This window comes from Bacillus rossius, chromosome 1, assembly GCF_032445375.1.
Source record: "Bacillus rossius redtenbacheri isolate Brsri chromosome 1, Brsri_v3, whole genome shotgun sequence".
NCBI classification, from domain to species: domain Eukaryota; kingdom Metazoa; phylum Arthropoda; class Insecta; order Phasmatodea; family Bacillidae; genus Bacillus; species Bacillus rossius.
In genome coordinates this window covers 76,364,772-76,390,495 of record NC_086330.1, presented here as the reverse complement: position 1 = coordinate 76,390,495, position 25,724 = coordinate 76,364,772, and the positions used below count along the sequence as shown (strand labels likewise).

The 25,724-nt window shown below is 37.9% G+C and overlaps 1 protein-coding gene across 1 annotated transcript in view; it reads left to right on the top strand.

Annotated features, from left to right (window-relative positions):
* The window catches only part of LOC134530126 (uncharacterized), a 69,688-nt gene that overhangs the window by 5,680 nt on the left and 38,284 nt on the right, over positions 1 to 25,724 (top strand). The window lies entirely within an intron of this gene.

Below are 25,724 nucleotides of genomic sequence, written 5' to 3'. Positions count from 1 at the left end.
TGAATCATAAACATCTATTCTGTTTTAAGTTCGCTGGTTTTAACTCTCAGTTTGTTTACTTAGAGATCCCTGACATCTTTAATTATAAAAAAAATATTTGAACATTAATAAAGAGTTATTATTTTTGACTCTTTGTGGAACTTGTTTGGCTGTGAAAGGGTTTTATTTGATTATTAATTTTAATTTTATTTCAAACTTTTTAAATTTAATTTTCTAAATTACTTCAGTTCAACTTAGATACGCGATGATGAACGCGCTATCCACAACATAGTACAAATAGTTACCTACCTTAAAACATATTCTTCGTATTTTGAAGAAAAATTTTAAATTTTTGTAGGTATATTGTATTAAACGTTATTATTTGTTTCTGTTGTATTTGTAATTATAAATTTGTAAGTATTTTGAATGTAAACATTTATTTAACGGCCATTTAAGATTTATATCGTCCTAAGGGACTACATACATGTGCGCGGACAACTCTATAAATCAACTCAAGCGCAGCTCCGTGTTTTAGGGGAGAGGCAGGGCAGTAAGGTAGTGGTGTTATAATGTGAGTCGCGTACCTATAACAGTAAGGCCTCCTTTAAAGGATAGATAAAAAAAGCAATTATTATTATATTTTAAGTATGAATTTTTCTAAAACGACAAACTAAACACATAAACGTAAAATTTATCATAAACAAATGCATGATGTAATTTATCGATCTTTTTAAATGAGATAACACAGTGGACATAGGAAACAGTCCCCAAGCGGGCATAAATCATGAATCATATGTTAGGCATGAAAACAGGCTGAACATGCAAAATATGTCTTTTAAAAAAAATATAGATAAATAGATTACATCTTTGTAAACGTGACAGCAAACTACATGTGAACACAATTTTAATTAATTCATTATTTTTATTGCACCTTAGATATTTATGAGTATGCCAATGCGCGCAACGCAATGTCCACTCAATGTCATCGGCGGATGACTTACACAGGTTGCGATTGAGTTAGCGAAGTTGACGTGAGGGAGCATGAAACAATCATTTTACATTCTCATACAAACACAAGAATAAATATAAGTACATTATTCCTCCAAAGGTATAACCCAGTGTAAATCACGCAAACCAGTTATATACATTATATGTTAAATATGGCATGTATATCTCATACTTAGAATACAATTTATATTTACTGGGTAACAAGTACGCTTCTTATGACCGAGAATCATTACTATATATACCTATTGTTACAACCTATTTGAGGAGAACTGGGTTCGTAAAGGATAGCCTAATAAAGTTGTATTGGTTTTATTAATTACTAATATTTACATTACTAATAAACAATAGTACTTAAAAATGTCTGATCATAATCACTCGCGCTTAAAAATGTTAATCGCAAGTCACTTAACGATTGTCAAGTTCCACAGTTCGCACTCCTCGTTGGAGCTAGGTTTAACAGTGGTTCGCCCCTTACGTCACCTCTGTACACCACACAGTCTCGCGCCACACAATCGCACTCTCTCGATCCCGTCGCTCCACATAGCGCCACTCTCGAGAGGGTCTCTTCACCGATGTCGCACTTCCCTCCACTCGCGGAACTCACCGAACTCTCGGAACTCGCTCGGAACTGTCACGGCACTCCCGCGGAGGCAGGCTTAAGTATCTGTGGTGCTCTTCACGAACCGATGAGAGCGGCTGTGACGTGTCGCGTCATCGTGGGCTGACCCGACGCCCGAAACATCGAGAATGACGATGCTTATTCACGCCAATCCTCGCGGTGGTCTCTGTGAGTCCGGAAATCCCAGGCCGATAAAGATAACATAAGCCCGATGTGGGACGGTGCGTGGGGAGCGTAGGGGGTTGGGTTGCGAGGACCCTTGTAATCCGGCCAGGCACGTGTGGCGTGCCTTACGTCAGTGAACGGTGCGTAAAGTCAGTGGTCGTGCGGGGCCGCCAGCCAGCTCCGAACCTGGCGCGCATCGCGATCTTGTCTCTCGCGTTCGTAACAATATATATGGTATATACCAGTGCAACAAACTGGTGCAAATAACATGAAGACATGGCAGAAAGGCTCGACAAACTAGAATCTCTAGACTTGAACATCGAACCTACAAGACATTAACAACAAATCCCGTCTAAGACAAAATTTACGTGCCATAACACAGGCAATTGGGTGGCAAGAAACACACAACTAGCACGAGAAAATTAAGTATTAACAATATAATCACGTAATCATTAGCGTCACCCATAAGAAAATGCAAACTTGAAAAGTCACACAAAACGCAGTTCACGTCAAAGACTCGCATTTATGCCATTTTAGCATACTAACAAAAGACAGAAATGTAAACTGGGTCACGCAAATTACACCCATGCCACACAAAACAACGCGGAAACATAAATTAAGAAAACACAAACGGGCTCAGCCAGCCAGCTGCAAAGATTAAACGTGGCCAAGACACAATAAGTTACTCAAATAGAGCATAGCAATCCTGATTGCCTTGTTAACGAACCCGCACAGTACAACAGACATGAGTTGCGTGCATGCGCTCAATCAAATAGTAGCAAAAACCCGAAAGGTTATCAAACAATTATCTAACTGTCACGAAACATGTTACTGAAAGAAAGCCCTACAGCAGTTCAAAGCATGTGCAATAGATATTAAACAGTCGCGTGACGAGTAATCTGATACGAACATAGCTGCAAAAATAAATAACACAAAATAAGATAATTTAGCCACTGTTTTATACATGATGATTCTAAAATCTAATCAAAAGAGTTTGATAAGAACTGCTAGAACAATAAATATTTAAAAAGTCAAGAAGTTAATTAATATGACGCAAACTTGAATTTAAAGTCAAACCGTCTGTCTGACTTTAATTTACGTGACGGTTTCCTACAGATTGAAACAAGTAGTAACATTGCTTCGGACAAAATTTGAAGAAAATTTAAATTAGCTCTACAGGAGCTTATATAAGCCCTCGCCTAAGCTAGTGCGCATGCGAGGACGAAAAATGTAGGAGAAGCAATACGCACGACACATTAGCACACGCAAAGTTTCAGAAAAAAATGGTGGGAAGGAGAAGAAGTAAACGGAGAGAGAATCTATGAGGAGGGGGGAAAGAGATAAGGATGGTGCGCATGAACGCTGACTTCCATTTTTTTATTCTAAAATAATTTTTTCAAATTATTTATTAAAAAGTTTATATATTTAGTCATGAAAAAAATAACAATAAAGACGAACCCAGTAGGCTAACAACGACGAGACAGTTTCAACAACAAGATTAAATGCAACAAAACCTGGACAACGCAGAAAATATACGAACACGACGATGAAGATAAACACATATTATGGACAACATGCGCCATGTTGGTTAGATGCCCAAAACATTGGCTGAAGTGTAGTGGCTGCATTATAAAAACAGTTCTCTCTGACATTTTTTTAATGAAAGTGATTATATGTATTTAATAACAGAGGTTCTAATTCATACATTCTATCATCAGTTAGACTATCAATCACCATTTCTTCAACGCTTTGTGCGTAACAGCATACCGTCTCCTTACAATTCATAACTCAATGTCTTAACATTTACGCAGAAAAGATTATGTTTGTATTCCAGTATTGTTATTTTCATAGAGCACTAGCAGAACCCGGCAGACTTCGTTCTGCCTGTATATATATTTTTATTTTTCAATAGTTGATATAATTTAATTTTTATTGACAGTTAATGACCATAGATAATTTAGTTGCGTGTGGTACAAATTTTATTCGTCTACAAATAAAAGAAAATAATTTTTTTATGGCTGCAGTACACGGCGTTGCCCGGTCTGATGAACACAGGGTGATAACGCTCAATGGCAGTATGGTGGACATAGATAAATGACACACAATTACTGTTTCTATGTCTATGACCTATGATTTTCTCTCATGGCGATCGGTTGAAAGGTTTAGAATTGATGCGCTGCAGCGCCATCTAGTGGAGAGTTATAGCAAAATGGATATCGCGAAAATATTCTCCGTGTTCAAATATTTACAAAAAAAATGGTTAGTATAAAATCTTCTCAATGGAAAAAAAAAACACTTCTGCGTACCAACTTTAATGACGATAGGTCAAATGGTGTCGGCGTTTATCGACGTCATACATGCATACATACATACACATATAAATACATACATACTAATATACAATTTATATATAGATTATAATGCTGAGATATAACTATCGTCTTTTTTTACTATAGGTGTTTGTTCAAAAACATAGAGATAGGTATTAGTATTTCTATCCCAATGCTAACAATGGCAAAATTGTATAAATAAGCTGGTTATCTTTAAACTGATGTACAGAATTTGGTCAAACATAGCTAATGAACCATCCAGATTAAACCAACATTGAAATAAAAAAACCGGACTGAAATCATTATATCAGTTTGAAAGCTACGATTCCACATACAGATACACAAACAGACAGGCAGGCTTCAAACATAAAACACTCCCTCTTTTTGCGTCAGGGGTTAATAAAATCATCTTATTCTGTCAATTTGTTTCTGTGAGTATAATTTTTGCTTGCAAAATGGTATTTTTTAGCAGACTGACTTACAGGCATCTTGCTCAAGTGAGCTATGTACAAAATAATATTTTGTTGTGCGTTGTAACATTTCGTAATTTTTTAAAAACTTTATTATCTGGAGCATATTTTTTTTTCCTTTATGGATTAAGGAAAGACCTAATTGTATTCATACATTTTAGCAAATCTGGTTTCAACCCTTTCAATTTAAAAATGTGTATATTAAGTAATTACCACAAAAAAAATTATTTACAAGAAAAAATATTACAACACAAACAAATTTTTTTTGTACGTGTATCAAGGATTTTTTTTTAATTGATTCTACATTTCATCAGACAGTAAATGTGACAGACAATAAAACCAAGGACAATAAACGAACACGACGATGAAGATAAACAGATGGTTACGTCACTACAACGACAACACCGACGAACACAGCAGGCTTCCTAAGACAGAACAGTTGCGAGGTTTCGGGTACTGGCATCGGTTCCCGTCATCAACTACAAACAGGCTGAGGTGCTGTCGTCCTTGTGTTTTCTATGACACTACCTGTTTAGGTTCATCGTTGGGCTTATCTGTTTGACTTCAGCTGAATTAGGCTGGTTTTACTGTGGGTTTATGTTTTCATTCTCATTTATGATTTAGCATTCATGAATTATTTCCCACGATAAACAGTTCAAAATTGCAATTACGTACGTCCAAGAAATTGTTTTAAATAAAAATTCTCCACTGCATGAATAATTTATAGAACTTACCCTCTAGGTGTCCCGATGGTGTCTGTCCACAATAAGCACTCAGGCCAATAAGGATTGCAGGCCATCGCGGCAGTTGTCTGAAGTTGCGTAGCTCTTGTGTTCTGTCGGGCGTCGGAGCAGAAGTGTCCACCAACGCTTCCGTCGATATTTCAGTTTCCATCTTCAGGGAAGAAGTCTGCAGCAGTAGAGTAGCCACAAGCCAAGCAACCTCGTTCATGACAATGTTGAGGTCGGAGTGGCAGTTCATTATCTGATTTTTTTTTTTTTTTTGTCAATTATATGGTTTGGCAACTTCAGAATAATTTTAATGGATACCAAACTTCCCGTAAATAATCTTGAAAGCATAAGAAATAAATGTCAGTAAACCATTTTCTTCATTTCTACGCTGTTATAATCGCCTATATTGAGGGACACTCCCCTTCGTGGTTCGTACCGAGCTGCAAGTGACTGGGAGTCCAGTGTCTTCACCGAGCCACCTGGCTGTCAGTGGGGTTTCAGGATCATAGGTGCGCGTTTTTGACTCTTATTTCCCCAGTTCATTGATCAAAACTAGCTATTTATGGCATGTATTCAAAACAATTTTAATATACTATATAAATACAGAAAGAATCAGTAATTCAGTGTTATGTATACACTTTCATAAAAATTCTAAATTTGAGTCGTTCTAGATAGTTTAGCAGTTAATATTATCAACATTATCATCATCATTTCGTGAAAATAGGTTCTAAAAATACGTATCTTCAGCATGCTTGGTAGGCTATGAGAATAAAAAAACACTATTTGTAACATACGAAAGAATAGCGTTAAGTCGTACGTTACTTTAAATTTGCTTCTGAGTGCTAGTTTGTTTTTAAATAAAATTTCCATACTGTGTTTCTTGTGCAAAGGTTTTGTAAAATTATCGTGATTTATATATTTCTGATAAATGTTTTCCAGTGTAAAATTTTTTTTCGCAATACATAATTTTATCTTATAGTACACTGCTAAAAATTATATTAAACTTACGTACTTAAGCGACGAATAATATACATCAGATATACGAAGGTTTCTCTGTAGTTTCAGCTACGCGCGACTCTCACTTCCTAGTCCTGTGTTTCGTCGTAAACAAGGTAAACACGCAAGTGGTTAAAAGAAGGGTGAGTGTGCTGTAGAGTTAACAAGATTTTGAAGGTTTTCTTATAATACTGCAAGATGACTGTTGCGAAATCGTGTTAAACTAACGAAGATCACTGAATAATTTGTAACCAACATTTTTTTTTTGTATATTTAAGGTGCAAATTTATAACAAGTTTGTTCACGGAATGGGAATCTGCAGGAGTTGACAGTTTTGATAGCAGCTCGGCGCAGTTTTCATCCCCGGCAGTTGGCGACACTGTTCCCTCGTGACGAAACTTAAGAGAGAGAGTCAAGCTCGTCAGATCTGCCGGGGCTAAACAGGAACTGGGATACAGGGAAAGAGACAGGGAGACGGAGATAGCGCCGGTGTGTGTAGCTGTCGCGCAAACTGCGCTTATCTCGTCTGTTGTCTCAATCTGTTTTCCCTCTCCTTCCTTCTGCCCTAGCGCTGGCTTACTCTCTCTCTCTCTCTCTCTCTCTCTCTCTCTCTCTCTCTCTCTCTCTCTCTCTCTCTCTCTCTCTCTCTCTCCTGCGCCTTCAACCCTCGCGAACTGCTATTAGGAACAGCAATTACTCCGCTGACTCGCTGCTTCCTCGCATCGCGAGCGACGAGAGAACCGTGTTTGAACACACACTCACACACACACACACACACTCTCTCTCAACCCACCCCCTTAACTGGGTCAATCCATCTTCCCACGCCGGGCGCTGTCGGTCACGTGCGCGGATAAGACGACTCCAAGCGCAGACCGCGGCCAGCTTAGACCAGTTCGCAGAAATTATTACCACGTGGTAAAAATGTCTCATCGGTGCTATGAGGTTATTCTTGTCGAATTTTCTCTGTTTATTTTCAAGTAACAAAACAACAGAGCAGGATATTTTTTAAATTATACTTATTTAGGCGCGTTATGATAAAATTATGAGAGTGAATTTTCACGATGCACGCGCACCATCCAACGAAATTTTCACAGGCTGTAAAGAAATGCTACATACAAATAAAAACTATATATGTGCTTTTAAATCATATACTTCAGTATTGAAACTTAATACTGGTCCATATAATTAAAAAAAAAGATTATTTGCTGTGAATATTAGTGATAGAAATGTTTATAAAGTTTTTCAATTTTATTTTTAATTGTATTTAAATAAGTTTGGTTTTTTCCACGTTTGTATAATTTATTTGCATTACAAATTTCAATATTATTGTTTACTAAATAATCAAAATTAATAAATGCTAGGAACATTAAGCGTGTTTATTATTTTCATTGTTGATTCAAATTATCTAGATAATTTTACTAAATTAATAAATAATATTATATAGTTGTTTAAATTAATATTGAATACTAAAAATTTATTTCAATTATTTATTTGATTGAATTCATAATTTACCTAGTAAGTGATAGAGCGATATTTATAATATGACTCCAGTTCTTTTATTTTTTTTGTTTCTTGTTTGCGTGCAAAATTAAAGTTAGGGTTTTTTACTACGTTAAGTAAGTATAACTTCTAATGCGCGTACATAAGTACACGCACCCATTTTGTTTTTACGTAGATTCTATGTCGAATTTAAAATACGTTGCCACGAGAATGGTTTGGTACAGAATTAACCCTTGGTTATTAAAACAGTATTAAAACCCTTAATTTTTTTAACATAAAATCATTTATATTCAATGTATAAATATAAAATTGAACAAGAAGTAAATATGTATTTCTATCTGCCAATCTGAGTAATTTTATATATTTACTAGCGACCCGCCCCGGTTTCGCACGGGTGGAATGTTGATACTAAATATAGGCTACTACATAATGTCTTTATATACAACGTTCATATCTTTTTTGTCATTAGACGCGCTATTTATAGGCACGCGCCGCCGGCCCCCCGGCCAGTACCGCCACAACCGCTATGTCCCTGCATTTTAAATCTGTAATATCTTGGGGCCATATTGATCTATATTAAATGCACAATGTATTTAAGGTACTTAATTGGATAACGATTAATGCTGTATTTCTTAAAATCGCTTCGTAAATAAGCCATTATTTCTCGTAAAAAGTAAAAATAAAAATGGCTATTGTGGGTTATCCCTAAGAGATTGTCATATACCATCGCTGACTGTTTTGTAGACCATTTTAAAATGTACAATACTGTAGCACATTATTTTGATCTATTTCGTAGGGTTCAGCCAGCGTTTGCAATGTAAGCGCAAAAAAAATGTGTTTATTTACGACATCACATTAGAAACCTCTAAAATTATAAGTGTTTCTCTACTATATTATGCATGTATAATAAATATGAACCTTCCTCTTGAATCACTCTATCTATTAAAAAAAACCGCATCAAAATCCGTTGTGTAGTTTTAAAGATCTAAGCATACATATGGACAGACAGACAGACAGCGGGAAGCGACTTTGTTTTATACTATGTAGTGATTTTTTTAAACATGCAGAACAAATATATTCTTTGAGTATGGCATCAAAATTCACCTATAATTCTTTTTACGATTAAATTAATATTTGTAAAAAATGTTTATTTAAAATATTTATATAAAACATAGAACCTGTAAATAATCCAGCTTATTTTACTTTTTTTTAAAAACCAATTATAGAGTTGTTAGTACGATAATTCAAATAGAAAAAGGAGAGTCCCTCTTAAAGCAAATCAATTATTTCATGGTACCTCTTTACAAATTATTACAAAGTATCTATAAAAATATTTGTTATGTTCGACAATAATTCGCTTCGGTGTTTATTTTTAATTTAAGTTTTATGTGAAGCTCATTATATTGGAAATATTACGGGTGCTTATTTTTAATTACTACCTACTTTACGTAATTATAAATTCTTATCACATCATTAAACGAAAAAGGTTTTTTTTTTTGTGAGCCGGATAAAATTTAATTTTCGTACCACCTGCAGGCTCTCCTGAGCAGTAAATTGTGATCACGCCACCGCGCGGCGGAGCAGCAAAAAAAAAAAAAAAGCCTGCCCCCGCGGAGCTGAGCGCTGCAGTCAGAGAGCCGGCTTCCAGCTGTTTCCCTCGCCGGCCTTCCATCGACCAGGCAGAGAGAGACGGGGCCGTGTTGGGAACACAGCTGCAGCCCGGCGGAGAACAGCTCAGTTGCAGCAGCGGCTGATTGCGTGTGATTGGAGTTGTACCCAGCAGGAGGGCGGCAGGGGGGGGAGGGGGGTAATTGCTTTTCACGTCGGCCGGGAAACTACAGTCGCCGCACATTCGGTTTATCGCCTAATGCCACAATAACGAATAAATTAAGGGCTTCAGAAGAAGAAGAAAACGCGATTTGAAAACTTCTCAAGATATCAAGAGTCGTTTTTGTTCACGAATAGCGTTTAAGAATACGCTGAGGGCGTATTTTTACAAGAGTGAAAATGACAACATCTTCGTTTTTCCGGAATAATTTTCGGGCATGAAACACCCGAAAGCACCCAAGGGCCTTGCGTTACACCATTTATCCTCAGTTCTCCGCCATTTAATGTTAAGGTAACCGCTCAAACACCACGGTTGTCGTATGCGCGACGAGAAGACTGCGCGCCGGTTGAGAGCTTGCTCTCAGAGGCGATACCGCGCTGGCAGCATCAGCGAGCGTCGCTCTTATCATCCTGCCTCACTAACACAGATACACCCGACTAGTCGGGACACTTAGGGTCGAGGAAAACGGGAATCCCGCGAGGAAACATCACGACGTCCGCTAAGAATCCCATTTATAAAAAAATAAGGGTTTGGCCCTGCCCGAGACTCGAACCTTGATATCCTGGGATTGAGGATAGTGAACTACCCACTGTCCACCGTGTGTTTATCCCCCTTCCGCTTTTCATTGTCACCTACACTACAAAATTAATTTTTCTTTCAGAAAAACCTACGGAGAACCTTAATTAAACACGAGCTCCCCTCCCTCCCACCCGCCATGGTGTTTCTGGACCCAACTCTGGCTGGGCTTGTGTGTCTCGTAAAACTTGTAAAACATTTTATAGTTCTAAATATTAGCATACAAATTGTTGGAGAGCCAGAAATTTTGCAAATTCTTTTGGAATCTAGCTAAAATGCGAACGTCTACACCTTATCATTGCTTTGATGATAGTAGAGAGACAGAATACAACATCGACCCCCTCAGAAGAAGGGAAGATTCTACGTAAGAAATCATCCAATAAGGAAGCATGCGATAGCACGGTTGCGTAATTTTAGCCTAACACGAAATGAATGAGCAGAATTTTCTGTCCTCTACAGTCAGTCTACGTATCCGTCTGCCACAGTTGTTCTATCAACAATGTTCGTAAACACTTTCGTGGTAGTCATTGTTAGTAAACACATGTGTTGCTCTGCAAATAACAGTTGGAGAATGGGTAACACTAGTACTACTTTTGAAGATTGTCACATTTCAGAAGACTATATGTAATTCATACTTCGTCACTTGGAGGCGCTATCAATCGCATATTGCAATAGAAGTTCATGAAAAGTACCCCCCCCCCACCCACACACACACACACAAAAGAGACTTATCATCTCAATTTTTTTTTATTGATAAAATTTTTGTAAACATTTGAGTAATACAACTACGTTGCGTAATTATGTTTAGACAACAAAAAAAAAATTTTAAAAAATTCTGCTAACTTAAAAACTAAACACATTTAATGTGTTCCATCAGGTAAAAAATTTTTTCACTGCAGGAATAAATATTTTTTTTTAAATTTAACCTGAATCGCTTTTGTTTTTAACTGATGGCGCACATTATCAGCTTTGGCCGTCGTTGATTTGGAACACGAGGGCGCCGACCGTGTGCAGTGTTGCCAAGCCGCTCCCGCTAAAAGGTCGGCCGGTTAAGCCCCGAGCGCGCGACTTGCAAAGGGGTATATTCCCCGGTCACTGCATCATAAAAAATGCAGTTGCGCCCCGTGCTTTGGGGGACGTTTTTGTGCTCCCGACCCCGAGGACAGGCGTGCATTTTGCATGGTTGTTCGGCAAGTTCACAATCACATGCTCTACTCCAGATGGGGCGGAGAGATACGGAAAGGACTTTTTTTTTTCAACAAAGAAAAAGCAAAAAATTTGCTAAGAAGTACGGTTATGAAAACGTATTGTAGCTCAATTAAACTTCAAGGATGAGTTGGATAGTTATATAAGTTCCGAAACAACAAACAACTATTACTGAGCCAATGGGAAACCCTCAACAGCAGGAGCATCGAATCACGGGCAGCATAGTCGGCTCGGAGCTTCTGCCCGATGAGACGATCCCGTCGCAGTGAAGCAGCGAGGCCGAGAGCTAGACACAGGAGCCCGCCGCGAGCTCCAGCCACAACCCCTTGGTTTCAGTTGCGTGCTCTAGATGTTCACGGAGTCGGGTCCGTGCCTGGTCCGCTTTGTGCTGCAAATTGACGTAGTCGTGTCGGATGACCGTGATCTGCCAAGGAACGGGCGACCTCAGCCCGAGTGTGTAGAGGACCGCGGAGTCTATCCTGGACGTCAGCGAGCCAGCCAACTGTCCATCCTCAACTGTCACACGGCGGGGAAGCTCCCCACTCCCACCCCCTTCACACATCTCCTCCGAAAGCAAACGAAGCATGGTCGCGGAACGAAACGCACCGTCCGTTCCGTTTCCCGGCCACCGCAGCGGCACGCCTGACCCGGTGTTGGAACCCGGACTCCTTCCGAGTTCAGCCCGCTTTTGTTTGCGCGCGCAAACACTCGAGAACTGCGAATGTAAAATCCCCACCCCTTTCCCCGCTCCTCTACTCGCAAATCCACTCGCGCACACACACACACAACTTCCGGCCCAGCCAACATCCGCTGCGGCGGCGTCGGCGGTAGCGGTTCCGAAAGGGCGGCCCCCAGCCCGCGTTGTCTTCGCAACTCAAACATCAAGTCCCGCGGGAGAGATTGCTTCCCCTTGGACCGCAATATTTCCCTGCTAATCGCTCCCCTCTTGCCCTTGGCTAGCCCTCCCTCGACCCCTCTCCGCAAACAGCCAACTCTCGGGGACGAGCTCCAGCCAGCTCATCAGCAAACTTCCGCGCAGCCCCGTCGACGTGTTAATTTCCCCAACTTCGGGGCGAACATGATAACATTTTGAGAATCATTTACCCTTCCCTTCCAACTCTGTAGCCCCCCCCCCCTCCGGGCCACCCTTAATCACGCACCCTGGAGAGGACTGATATTGCGTCTGGCGTGGACCTCCTCTGGAGCGGAACTCAGAGTATCGGAGGAATTGGATGGCGTGTGTGATCCCAGTGGTGCGTCAGCATTTCACTGCTGCTGTTGCCAATCCACCAAAAAAATCATCTGTGTTCTACAGCACATGGCGTGTTCAGAACGTGAGTAGATAAACGCAGAAATTTAAAAACAATAATATTTTTTTCCCAAAGTAATTTCCACTAACAGATTATTTTGTATTCCCTAATTTGGAATTTTCAGTTACCACTTATGGATTTTATTTTTATCAGTTGCCGATTCGAATGCAAAAAAAAAAAAGAGACGATACTTAAGATTTCTTCAAATTCGAGTTATTATTAGACAAAATATAAAGCTGCAAACTGGTATAAATGTTAACAACCTTTACCATTGTAACATTCTGAAGCCCCAGGAATAGTTAACAAGAAACTTAGAACGTAAGCAAGAGTGATGTGCGTACAAAGTTTTCAGACACGATTCTTTTATTAAACAAATTGATTACAATTTTGGAAGGCATTCTATAGGCCTAACACTCCTGACAATCACTTAGCAATGATTATAGCTTTTCTTCATTATAGGGAGTCATCTCAGATTAACCAGACTCTAAACAAATAATTACATGGTATCATTGAGATGCCTTAATGCAGGTAAACACAACACCCTTGTGGATTCTACACTGGTACCAGAAAAGAAGCGAATTTTTAAAGTCTCTACAAATCATTGTGAGATAATGCGTAGTTTAGGCAGTTAGGCGTCTGTGCAATCAAACCATTTTTCTCGGATTTGTTCGACCAAAGGCACGTGATCTAGTTTTAACGCTTTCACGGCTCAGCACTCGTCACAACTTGTTTTTGAAAATAACATATCATAATCAACTGTGATTTCTTTCGCTATAAGCATGATAAAAAAACTCGAAACTAAATACAAACACTCACACGTGCCGCCATTGATGGCGTCTGTTAGTAACACAGAGCTGAAAAAGCAAAGAAGCATCAGCGCGCAAGCGAGAAGCAGAGTTCAGCGTACAGCAGTCCGCGAAGGATTCGCATGAGAGCATTAGCTGTATTGTTACGAGTTACAATACTGTTGCAAATGATGGTGGTGACGAGACGTTATGATCATTACTCGGTGTTATGAGCCAGCCGCTAGACAGTGTGTCCAGACACTGTTACATATAATAACTCGAACGATACTGATTATTTTTTAAATACGATAAAACCGGAATTTGCAATTTTATAAGTATTTTCTGAAGTTCGTAGCTTAGATAAAAAAAAAAAAGAGTGAGCTAGTCTTTCAGCACTCGACATTGATGTGTAATCAACTAACTTCGGTAACGAGCTCTCGTGTTGCAAATAAACTTATAATACGAAACTGAGACGCCAAATTAAAAAAATAATTCTTTTAAAAAAATGCAGAGTCTGATAAATATATATGAAAAGTATTCATTTGAGAAGAAAACTGTAAAAAAAAATTCCCCTTTTTAAAACCTCACTATAATTATTTTTTAAATTCTTAACCTATCATTTTTGACGTTATATTTCTTTAGGCGAATTAAGAATGAATTTTAATATGCACCCGGAATGCTTACTGTATGAAAATAACACGCATTACACAATGTAAATTTGACAGGTTGAACGTCTAATGCGCATGAATGCAGAAACTGCTATAGCCACGAGCCGAAGTCGTCAATATTGTGAACCCACAGGGAATGTACTAAGTGTATTGGTGTGCCAAAGTAAACTTTATTATAGTAAAACTATCGAGGAATAATTTTATAAAATTGAATAGTCATAACCAAATATAATATCACCGTTACAAATACATATAGTTTATTAGCAAGGAAAATTGTAACATGTCAAAGAGATTAAACATTTTTTTGGTTCTCTAAAGTAGGTATTACAAACGTGACGCTATCTTTGAAATATTTTTCAACTTAAAAGTGGCAGTAAAATACATCCCTGATTTGGACTTGATTTTTGACAAAGAATTAAAATGAAATATAAACCCATGTTTTTAAAATTCATTAAACCGTTAATACTACAAATTTTCGACACTAAAATATTAACTTGAAACGTTTTAAAACACATAACACTAAGTATTGTGTATTTGTTTTTGTTTAAACGACTGAAATCAGTAGGTAAATACTTCCTTCAAACCAACTTTAACCTAATTGATCTGAGTTAACATTATTAATATATTAAAAGTAAAAATAAGTTACATTGAAGTGATTTAACCTCGTACTTCGCTCTTACGAAGCGCACACCTTATGTACAGTTCGTAAACAGTAAGGACGCTATTTATTTTAATCAGTGTAAAGATAGATTTTTAGGTAATTTAAAGCTTGGGATTATTTTTTACTATGAATATTTTAGTTTACCAAATATATTCCTGGGTAGTTTCATTATCATAAAGTTACATTTGGCACACCAATAAATTTGGCATGTGCCCTAATATTTACGTGACGATATACGGTTTTATGTTGCTACACGTATGTCCGCCATCTTTTCAAGGTTTATGAGACTTTTGCGCAGACGCAGCAGAGTTTCTCCTATTTCCGTTCCATTTTCACGAAATTAACCCTATCAAATGCGGTATACCAAGAGCTAAGATGTTTACACATCAATAAATAACTATTTCAATCTCATTCTAGATCATCATTCTTGTCGGGGTAAGTGACAAAAGTCTCTCTAATGAATGATTTACTTGAAAATATTGGTGTACAAATAATATTTGTATTAAAGTATTGCATTGAAGTCATACGTGACACGGCAACTTTTTTTTTGGCAGCGATATCATTGTTGTTATTAAGTATAAAATAAATAAATGTATGCGGCATTAATTTAAGTCGCATTTAAAACACATGGCAATTCTTTTCTCTCCGCAGACGGTTTTTATTAACTTTTTGCTCATATGACTTGGTGATTAGAAAATAAACTGTCAATGAGATGCAACATCGTTAAAAAGACGCTACATTTTTAATAGCAGCAGATTGCAAGAGCTGGAGATAATTATTCTTCCGACTGTGGCCATTCCTGACTCAATCCCTTGGGATTGGGGGGGAAAAAAAGTTATAAATCATCCATCTGGTATGTGCTGCAGCGCAAACCCCAATTTTCATCGCTGAAATTTCCGTCGGAGAGGAGGCGGGATTGAATTGTAATGTGTTTTCAGCGCGCTGCTCCGTGTCGACCTCTCGCTTGCTCTGGGAGGGCGCACCGCTGACAGGTGACGTTTCACGGGGAAAGAAGAAGAAAAACTCATCAGGGGAAATCTGCGCGCATTTATTACTTTCGAAGCCCACGTTGGATAGTTCACACGGCAGCAAAGTAACGAGATGTCGACTATTTTGTAACAAGAAGCTGAAGGTGAGAAAAATGACACAGTTCATATTTCCATTTATTCAGCGCATTAGCGAAGCAATAAAATGATATTAAATGTAGGTATTCAATGAATATTTTTAAGTAATTCGCGACCATTGTTTAATAAACTATCTTGGCTTTCATGTTGGAGACTCTCTACGCAGTGACAGATTGTACTGACGTTTTGCTCTTAAATGAATCAGCCTTATCTTCAGGGTTTGGAAATTTACTAATTCAGGGTTTATTTCCAGTCTTAAATTTTGTGGTGAAGTGTATCAAAAAAAGATATAAAAAATTTATATTATATTTGGTTACCTTTATAAAAGCAGACTGAAGAAAAAATATATAGGTAATTGATGAATAAGTTTTGTATTAAGTGTTTCGTATTTTATTAAGCAACATTTGCAAATTGATTGGTAGGATTAAAGGCTTTGTGTCACGAATACGTTTAAAGTCCCGGTGTAGTAAGTGTTGCAAGTTTAGAGACGTTTTATGCAGAAATAAAAGAAATGAAGTCATACAAGAATGGAATAAAATATCGTTTTCTCTTCGTGCGTCACAGGGATTATAATACAAATTCAGTCCGCAAGTACATCTAGTACAGTGAAAGGTCTGTAATGCGGCCTTATATGATTCATCACTTTCTGTAGCTATTCCAGCACCGATTGAGACTTGTCCAGCAGGTCGCATTACTACAATGGCGCCATTTTTAAATCGTTCAAAGTTCATTTTTAGGGAAGGTCTTCATTTCAGTACAATGTTACCCGTTTTCTAGCGGGTTAAGTTCTACAATTGACATGTCAAGTCTCGGTAATTATTTTGTGGAAGACCAATGTTCATCCCTTATAATATTATAATTGCGAAAGTGTGTTTGTCTGTTTGTCCTTATTTCACACAGAAAAGGAGCAACAGATCGACATGATTTTTTTTTTTGCATATAATTTAAATTCCATACCTAAGGGAGTGAAAAAAAGGGTGATTTTAGTTTTATAATTGAAAATCATAGGAAGTAAGTCATAGACACACAAACAGTGACTTTGTATCATTTCTCTACGTCATCCACAATTCCATACAGTAAGGCCAGGCAACTTCATATCCTTCTCTTGAAGAAACCCATCCGCTTAGTGAAGCTTCAAGCTACTAGCGAACTAAAGGTGCTAATAAAAGTTTAGTTTAGAACTTCGTCAATAGACGGCGTTGCCTTTAATTCTAAAAACGCAACCGTTCGGTGCGTCCGTCCCGTCTTGCCTAGGGGTTACCTGACTTCCCACAAAATGAAGCTGACAATTGGCGTCCCGGTTTTGCTGATACGTAGTCTTGTCTTGTATGTTTGTCGTTATATAGAGGAACTTGTTACAATTGGTTTTAAATACCATTGTACTGTATAATAAATTGTATTTGATATAACCCTTTATTCACGTTCTATTATCGGGTTAAACCACTTATCTGGCATGAACTTGGTCTGAACGTGTCGTATTAAAGACCTTTCACTGTAGTAACATTGCCCGCTAGGCATGGTCTTCGAGGGGGAAAGGGAAGGATATTGTTGAGTTTCTAGATTTTGTTAAAAGCTTGGGTTTTCCCTTATAGGATGAAAACCACAGGTAATTGCTTATAGAATTCATTAGAAACCTTACAAGTTATGCGGTACATACACACATTGCGTTAACAGTTGGCCAGGTAACTGTACATTTTTTTTTACTATGGACTTCGAAACATTGTTCATTGGGTAATAGGAGAGGCTCGACAAAATTATTTGCCTCCGGGTCCTTAATTTTTCTCGATGGCCCTGCCGCCAGTTATCAGTGCTATCAAACACATGAGATATGGACAGAAAGTAAGTAAGTTTAAGATGCATCTATTGGTAGAAGTGGAGATCGTAATAAAAAAACTACGAACTTTGCTTCAGTACTTCTCTCTGATTCTTACACTCTCACAAAACACTATTTTACACACTCTCTCACACACATTCGCACACTCTCCTCTTTTTCCTTCGTGCCTTCTTTTTCTCTCGTTTCTCTTTGTTTCTGTGTTCTCTGTTTTCCCTTTTTCCAGTTTATTATCCCTTTTATCTATTTTTCTATCTTTTTCTCTTTCTCTTTATTCTCTTCTTCTCTCTTTTCCTCTCTTTTCTCATATTTTCCTCTCTTTTATTCCTCTATTTTTTATCTTTCTGTTCTTTGCCTTTTCCCTTTTCCCTCTTTATCCTCTTTTTCTCTTCATCATTTTTCTCTTTTCCTTTTTTTCTATTTCATTTATTTTTCCTTTTCCCCTTTCTTACTTTCTCGTTTGCTCTCTTTTTCTTTCTCACTTCATTTCTCGCTCTTTTTCCCCCCTATTAATCTCTTTCTCTCTCACTTACTCTGTGTGCCCAGGGATATTTACAACTTTCTAATCGCACCGTGCGCGCTGAGGAGACAACGAAATGCCGGATGGAATCGGACAGGCCCTTGTTTCGAGAAATTCAAAGTCGTAAGTGGACTTATCCGTCTTCCCTTTAACAATGACGCAAATCCCCTGCTCCCACTCTTCCCCTTCCCAAGCTGGGGCATTGAAATTCCGCGTCTCCATCAATTCTCGCGACACTGTTGATGGAGGGAGGGGGGGGGGGCTGGTGTGTTGTCACAAGAAGTTGCGGTGAACTAGGTCGAGGAGTCAGGTCCCTCGACCCTTCGTCTTCCCCGGGGACCACGCTCTCAGGGGGGAGGGGGGTCGCTGTAGAGAAACTTCCTGCGCGTAAATGAATACGTATGCACGTACTGTCTCATAGGTCGCGCGTCAACACATCTCCCTCTCATCTCCCTGGCGAGCAACATAACACATTTACAAGAAAAATTCAAAATAGTTGAATGCCGCACATCAACTAGTTTTCACTTCAGTGGGGTGGGTTAGGATTCGAATGACGCCAAATTGGTTGCGATCATCCTTATACCCATGACAATTTGATATCGTTCAGTATTGAAAATGTGCCTATCTTAAGGCAGATTTCACACCTTAAGAGATTATTTATTTCAATTTCGTGGAATAATGTCTATTTACAATACCATTAAAATTGTCATCGTTCCATAAATGGATTAAACACTATACGCAAATGACTTCACTGGTAAGGCTATTGGTGGTAGATACTCCCTCACTATTAACTTCAGGAACTTCACACAATTGTATACTATGATTAACAAGGCCGAATTTTGAAAATTAAATGCCTGAAAATAGTTATAGCTTTAAAAATATGGAAACTAGTGTTACAACGAAAAGTATATTCGGCATCAGGCAGATATCGAATATTCGGTCGTGAGCGTGGCCGAATAGCCGAATATTCGGCCAACTATTCGACCTGATTAATGCACGTGCGAAAATTGACGTGCAAACCGCAGTCTGGCAAAGATCGCGCTCCCTGCTCTCTGATTGACCCATTTTCACTACGCTCACCAATCGCGTTAATTCTTAACAGTGTCTTGTATTGTGCAGGTTATGCTATGCTCAATTATGCGATGTAAACCAAGAGTTTCGGTTGTTTTATTTGTAATCGATATTTTTAAAACGTTTGTGACTTTGGAGAGGGTCTTCAGTTTGGATTTTCTTTGAAGAAAATGACGAAGATTCGCGTAATGTGCAGTGCAAAGTATGTGATACAAAAATTTATGTTTGGGTTCGATCAATCTTTTAAAGAACAAGCACAAGAAGGAGTATCAGAAGATACGTAACTTTATCCAAACGAAAGAAAACGCCGCGTATGATTTCGTTCCCTGTTCAAGTAAGTCCACGAAGCACTTAATATTTTACGACTGCCAAGAAAGAAAAAAAAAGTTATATATAAATGACCCTAAGACTGTACATACATTAATCTGATTGCCTTAACGATAGCGATTGATAATCAACCAATGAACATGGTTGAATTGTCTGGGTTTCTGGGTTTCAGGTTGCCTGACTTTACTATCTATATGACCGTGTGGTGAACATTTCTCCTAGTCCCGTATCCGTGATATAGGCACCGCCTGCGAGTGCTGCGTTATGCATCCCGTAACACTGTACTGTTCTGCTCGTAATCTAATGCAACGCACCCGGAGGTTTTGCTAAACAAAAGAAAACAAATTTGTAACGAACAGACGAACAAACTGAAAAGAAATTCAATATTGCATTGACATTCAGTTCTTAGCTATTTTCAAAATTTCATGTCTCCAGCTCATCGAAAATTTAGTTTAAAATCTAATGCAAAATTTGTAACGAACAGAGAAACAAACAGAAAAGAAAACGAGTTAGTAAAAACGTTTTAAAATAGCTTACATGGTCACTAACGGCAGTTTATAAATCCGTGAACCAATAATAATACATTTTGCTACAAGAATATCACAATCGCTTAAAGTGAATAATTTTTACACTTATAAGTTAAAATTTTAAAAATATGTCTCCAATAAAAATAAACCTTTTTAAGAAATAATATCTTTGAAAATTTATTTTTTATATGATTATAAATATTTATATACGAATTTAGACCAATTACCTAATTGTTGTTGACGAAACTGAATAAAATTAAATAATAACGCGACTTTTTTTACTTGTACATTATTGGAAACAAAGAAATCTCATTATTCTAAGTGACTGAAAATGTCTGTAATAAAAAAAAATATTTTTAAGAATTTCTAAAACGCGTAAGAATAGCAAATAAGACTTTTTTTTTGTAATTTTTTTTAAAGAAGTGGAACAGGTTAAAATCCTATCACGTCTGCTTTTAACGGAGACAGTTACTCTCAAACTCTTCCCCACGTTGAATTATAACCCCCCTTAATTTCCTCTTCGATTCCTTTTCAATTGCTATTCAGGCGAGGAGTTTCTTTGACAAAGACGCGGTCAGAATAAACAAGTGACGGGTTTTAAATAACGGAAATCTCCCACTTGGGTATTCGGAGTGATATTTAAATCGTGGTGATTAAAACTTTAGTGTAGTAGAATTCCAAACCCATAATTATCCCCTCTACTTAAAAAAAGGTCACGGCGTATTGCGTCAGCCAGGGTTTTAATTCCTTCGGGAACGTGAAAGCCGGTTTTTTGTTGTTGTTGTTTCTCGCGAATTATCATAAAATTCTGCCAGGCTTTCCTTTCATTCCTCAGCCATTAAAAATGCATTCAGGTGTTGCTAAAATATTTCCAACAATGTTTACTGTTTAACATTTTTTTTCAGATGCGTGTTTCTCACATTTTCTGTTTCCACAGCCCGTAGACGAGAAGATGACAAGGAGAGAAGGGGAAGGTAAGAAGGGAGAGAACTCAAGGGCCAATCAAAGCACAGGCACGTGACGAGAATGAGTGTGAACTCAGCTTATTAGTAAATCTGCGCGATGAAAAATCTAAGAAAAAATCGAGGTACAGCAATATTAACAGGTTAGGGGGGGGGGGGGGGGGATATATGAGGTTTAACTCTAAGTCTCAACGAAACAGCGACCTTTCAGTAAATCGCAGCAGATTATTTTTCGGGTCCTTTAGAATATAAAAATTTCTAAAAATTTTTAAATTTTTATAACAGCCCCTCGTAGAAGGAGTAGCTAAGGCGACACGAAGTTCCTGGTTATAATTCTGAGTGAGTCGAGGATGTGAAAGCAAATTTCTAAAGTCAAAATTTGACATGTAGGACACCCTCGATTCTCCTCCCAGAAGAAGTTTTGTATCCAAACCAACAAGGGTCGATGGTGTGGCTGATTTTTTGATAAAATTATTCTACATTAACATTGTAAAACTAAAAATATGATAATTTGTAAATAACATGTCTCTTAATTTTTTGAGCGTGAATATAATATTTCTGAAAAGAATGCTCGTACGCCGGCATGGAAAATTAAGCTTTTCCTATCCTGCAAAGTTGTATGCTACGCTGCCTAATTTCATCATATATTTTACTGAACGAAATCCCAAGGGGGAAAAACATTATTATTTGGAATTATAAAACAAATGTAATAATAAAAAATAATTAATTTGGTGGTTGCAAGGAAATTGTTATCAAATTGATTAATATACTAAGGAGATTTTTCCTGTCTAAATTTATGTCGTTGGTTAATATTTAGTGTACTGAGAAAGTTTGACTTTATTTAAAAGAATAAACTCAAAAATTACTGTACCTGTTTCAATAATTCTTTCAGTGTTACAAACCTGGATTATTCAAAATGCAAAAGGCTACGTTTTAATGTCACTATAATGCATATAATGCCAATATAATACATATATTGTTATTATAATGCATATAATGTACGGAAAATCGGGCTTCAATAGAGCTAGCTATGGGCATGTATTTTTCGCGAAAAGATTTCAAGACTAGCTAAGAGTTAAAACACTGTAGCATCGTCTGTTTTTCGTCATAAGTTCGGGTAAATTTTTAACTGTTGGTACACGAATCACAACCATTCAGTTCGGAAGCAAAAGCGCCCTGAATGGCCTGGTCAAATAAGGCAATGCCTCTCTTGCAGATTATCATCAATTTAAAGAAAGAAACCGCCGGCGTGTGCATACCTTATTGCAGTCTAATGAGGTTCAGATTTTTTGGGATCATTCTACAGTCTATTTTAAATTTTCATTCAACATTTATTGTTCAGTTGGAATTTTATAACAAAATTGATCGGCCATATGTAGCTATATCCGATATCAGCGAATACTTTATAACGAAACGGAAATTGAACCCATCAACGATGGGTACTACATATACTCGTTAAGAAACGTTTTTGTTCCGTCAAGCGTTCATCTCTCAAGTTGTATAATACGACTTGTTCTGAATTCACTGAATATTTAAATAAAAATTATATGGCGTAATAAAATAATCGCTTCTGAAATATGTAATCCTTTTACTGTTAGGATATTAGTATATGGTAATTCTACCAACACGTGAAGGATTTTCTGATGGTTATCTTCCGTTTGAGATTACTTATCCTGAACGCCACCACGCCATAAAAAATGGTCTTAGCTATTGAAGTTCCAAGACGTACCGTTCTTAAGGTATACGTATAGTGTATTTGCTAGTAATGTAGGTCTGCAACTAACATTTAAAAAAATTAATAAAAACTTAATAGCAAAGTTTTATATACTGTGACATTTATTTTAAAACAAATTAAAAAAAACAATATATTAACGTTGCAATACTTAAGCTCGGTGCTATCTTTCGTTTTAGCATGCAAATGGAATATTTGATATTTATTCCGTTTCTTACTGCGTGTAATCAGAGGCTTACGCTGGAGTGTTTACGTCGGGAGAGGTTTTAAACTTTTCTGGGAAGGGCAGAATTTATGGGCTAAAAGGCGGCGCAAAAAGTGGTTTTTAGAAGAGGTTCGTTTTTATCCCCCTTTGGAATGCAAAAAAAAATCGCTGCGAGAGGCTGGGTTGTTGCAGCGAAGTCCCCCTCTGCGCACACTCGTGCTCCAGTGTTCCCAACAGCCTCTAATTAGCGCCGGGTAGGAGGACCGCGTGAGTTCTGGTGCCTAAGCCAAGCATCACACGGCGGGTAGTTCAGGGCTGGCTAGAGTTACGTCAAATAACAGGTCAAAATAAACATTTTTAATCAGGTTTAATACTTCGTACGTGCACAGGTTTTCCCGGAACTCAAACTAAAATTCTCGGAAAATGTTTGGTAATGAAGTGCAATAAATGAAGAAATTAATGACTGGTGTTATTTGGAGTAAAAAAATGTTTTATCAACGTGGGATGTAATCGCAATACGCATGTAGTTATTTCTATGCCCAAAAATAAAAACGCACCAATGTGATGCGCGCTTGCTCGCAGCATCGACCGGTGGTAGTCGTCGGGTGTGCGGAGCAACGCGCGCTGTTCACATGAGTGCGTCGGAACGTATTACCGCCAGAAGGTGGTGTGTGTTGAACATCTGCTGTGAACGCTGGTAACCGTTAAAGTGACGTCAGCCTCAATTTATTCCACCTCGTCGCTAATCGGATTGTATAAGCCACTTACTACGTACTGGCAGGTTCGGTTCCTGAGGGTAATGCATGACCTTTTGGTCCAAGATCCCGACCCCAATCAATTCTTCTTCCGTACCATCCTTATTTGTCCGGTATTGCACCTGCTTGTTTAATGCATGCAACTTCGCACCCCGTTTGCATGCGCCCAGGGTTGTCCTTGTGTCTACGCATGTTCTACCAGGGCCCAACTTAACTAGATATAGTCTTGAGCTTAAGATAAGGGACTTATTAATAGCAGCAATTGCTGCCATAGCTGGCCAAGCGCCACCCCCCCCCCCTACTTCCCAAATAAAAAAGCACAATATGTATGCTATCTTACTTCATGGGGTTTAAACCCAGCATGATAAGGAGTATAGGCTTAGGACTGCGACGCACGTGGAGTCTTCCCTAACCCAGAACCCTACGAAAAAATACACTTAGTTTTAGTTAGGTTAGGAATAAAAACTATTTTAGCTTTCCAATCACTTTTACAACCTTTATATTTGCTTATTAATGGAAATTATTTGTAAATCAACCTCTCCATCAGGCGTATTTAACGATATTACCACCCCATCATGCTTTATAGATACTACCACCCATCATGCTTCCCAGAGTTATTGCTAATTGGTATGACATAATAAACAAAATCACATCTCGTGTTGCAGCTCTCAAAGACACGTGTGACGTTCTGACTGCTTCCGAGGGGGTAGCATGTTACATTAATTTTCTTCTATTATTTCGTGTTTTTGCACATTATTTTTAATAAATTCATAATACAACAATTTTTAATTTTTTATAACTGTTTTTATTCTAAACAAGTGTTTATTCATTTTTTACGAAGAAAACGCAAATTTTATGATAGTTCAAGCATTTACTGGAATCATGAAGTCATGTGGCATACATTTTTTTAATTAACCGTTTGAATGCAGCCTTCCTCTTTAAACTCTTATTTTTAGTTTAACATTCATAAATAAAATAGTTCGGTTTTCCCAAAACTTTGAATAATTCAGGTTTCTTTGGGTTTGAGTAAACCTAATTTGTTATGTATTCATGATTGATATAATAGAAATAAAGAGTTTCACAACGAAGGATTATACGGGATAGTTCATGATTTCATGCATTCCGTACATGCCATGACTGACATAAAACATTTGTCTTTAAGTTCATAAAAATCATTATATAAGGACTTTTAAATAGAAAATTATTTTATAAGCAATTGAATATGGTTATATTATGAATATATTTAAAATCCCGTGCAAAATCATTGAATATCAGAAGCGAAATATTTTACGATGCCATTCCTTTAAGCGTGAATCTTGCAGCAGAAGAGCGGACATGCGCATATTCATATGGCCCGACATGCATGTCGCTTCTCTCCCAAACAAGAGGCACCTTAACCACTCGTGTACAAGAATAATGCCTGTCCATTCCTGACGTCATTCAGTTGGTGTGCGATTCCACGCAGTGAGCACTGTGTTTACCTTCGCGTGCGATAAGTATCGCCTTCGACCCAGTCTTTGTATTATTGTCATTGAAATGTTTGTAAACGTTGTACGTCGAAACGTTGCAGTAAGAGGGGCGTTTTTGTTCGTTAGGATATACCATTAAAATAAACGTTATCAGATTTCCATAACATCGGAAACAATTTTTTTAAGTAATGTGAGGGTGCCATTGCTTATTATTAATGTTACGAACGCAGACAGGACCGCGACGCGCGCCAGGTTCGGAGCTAGCTGCCACGTGGTTCCACTGACGTAATGAATGCCACGCGCGCCTGGCCGGATTACAAGGGTCGTCACAACCCCCCTCTCCCCCTCCACTCCCCGCGCATCGTCCTG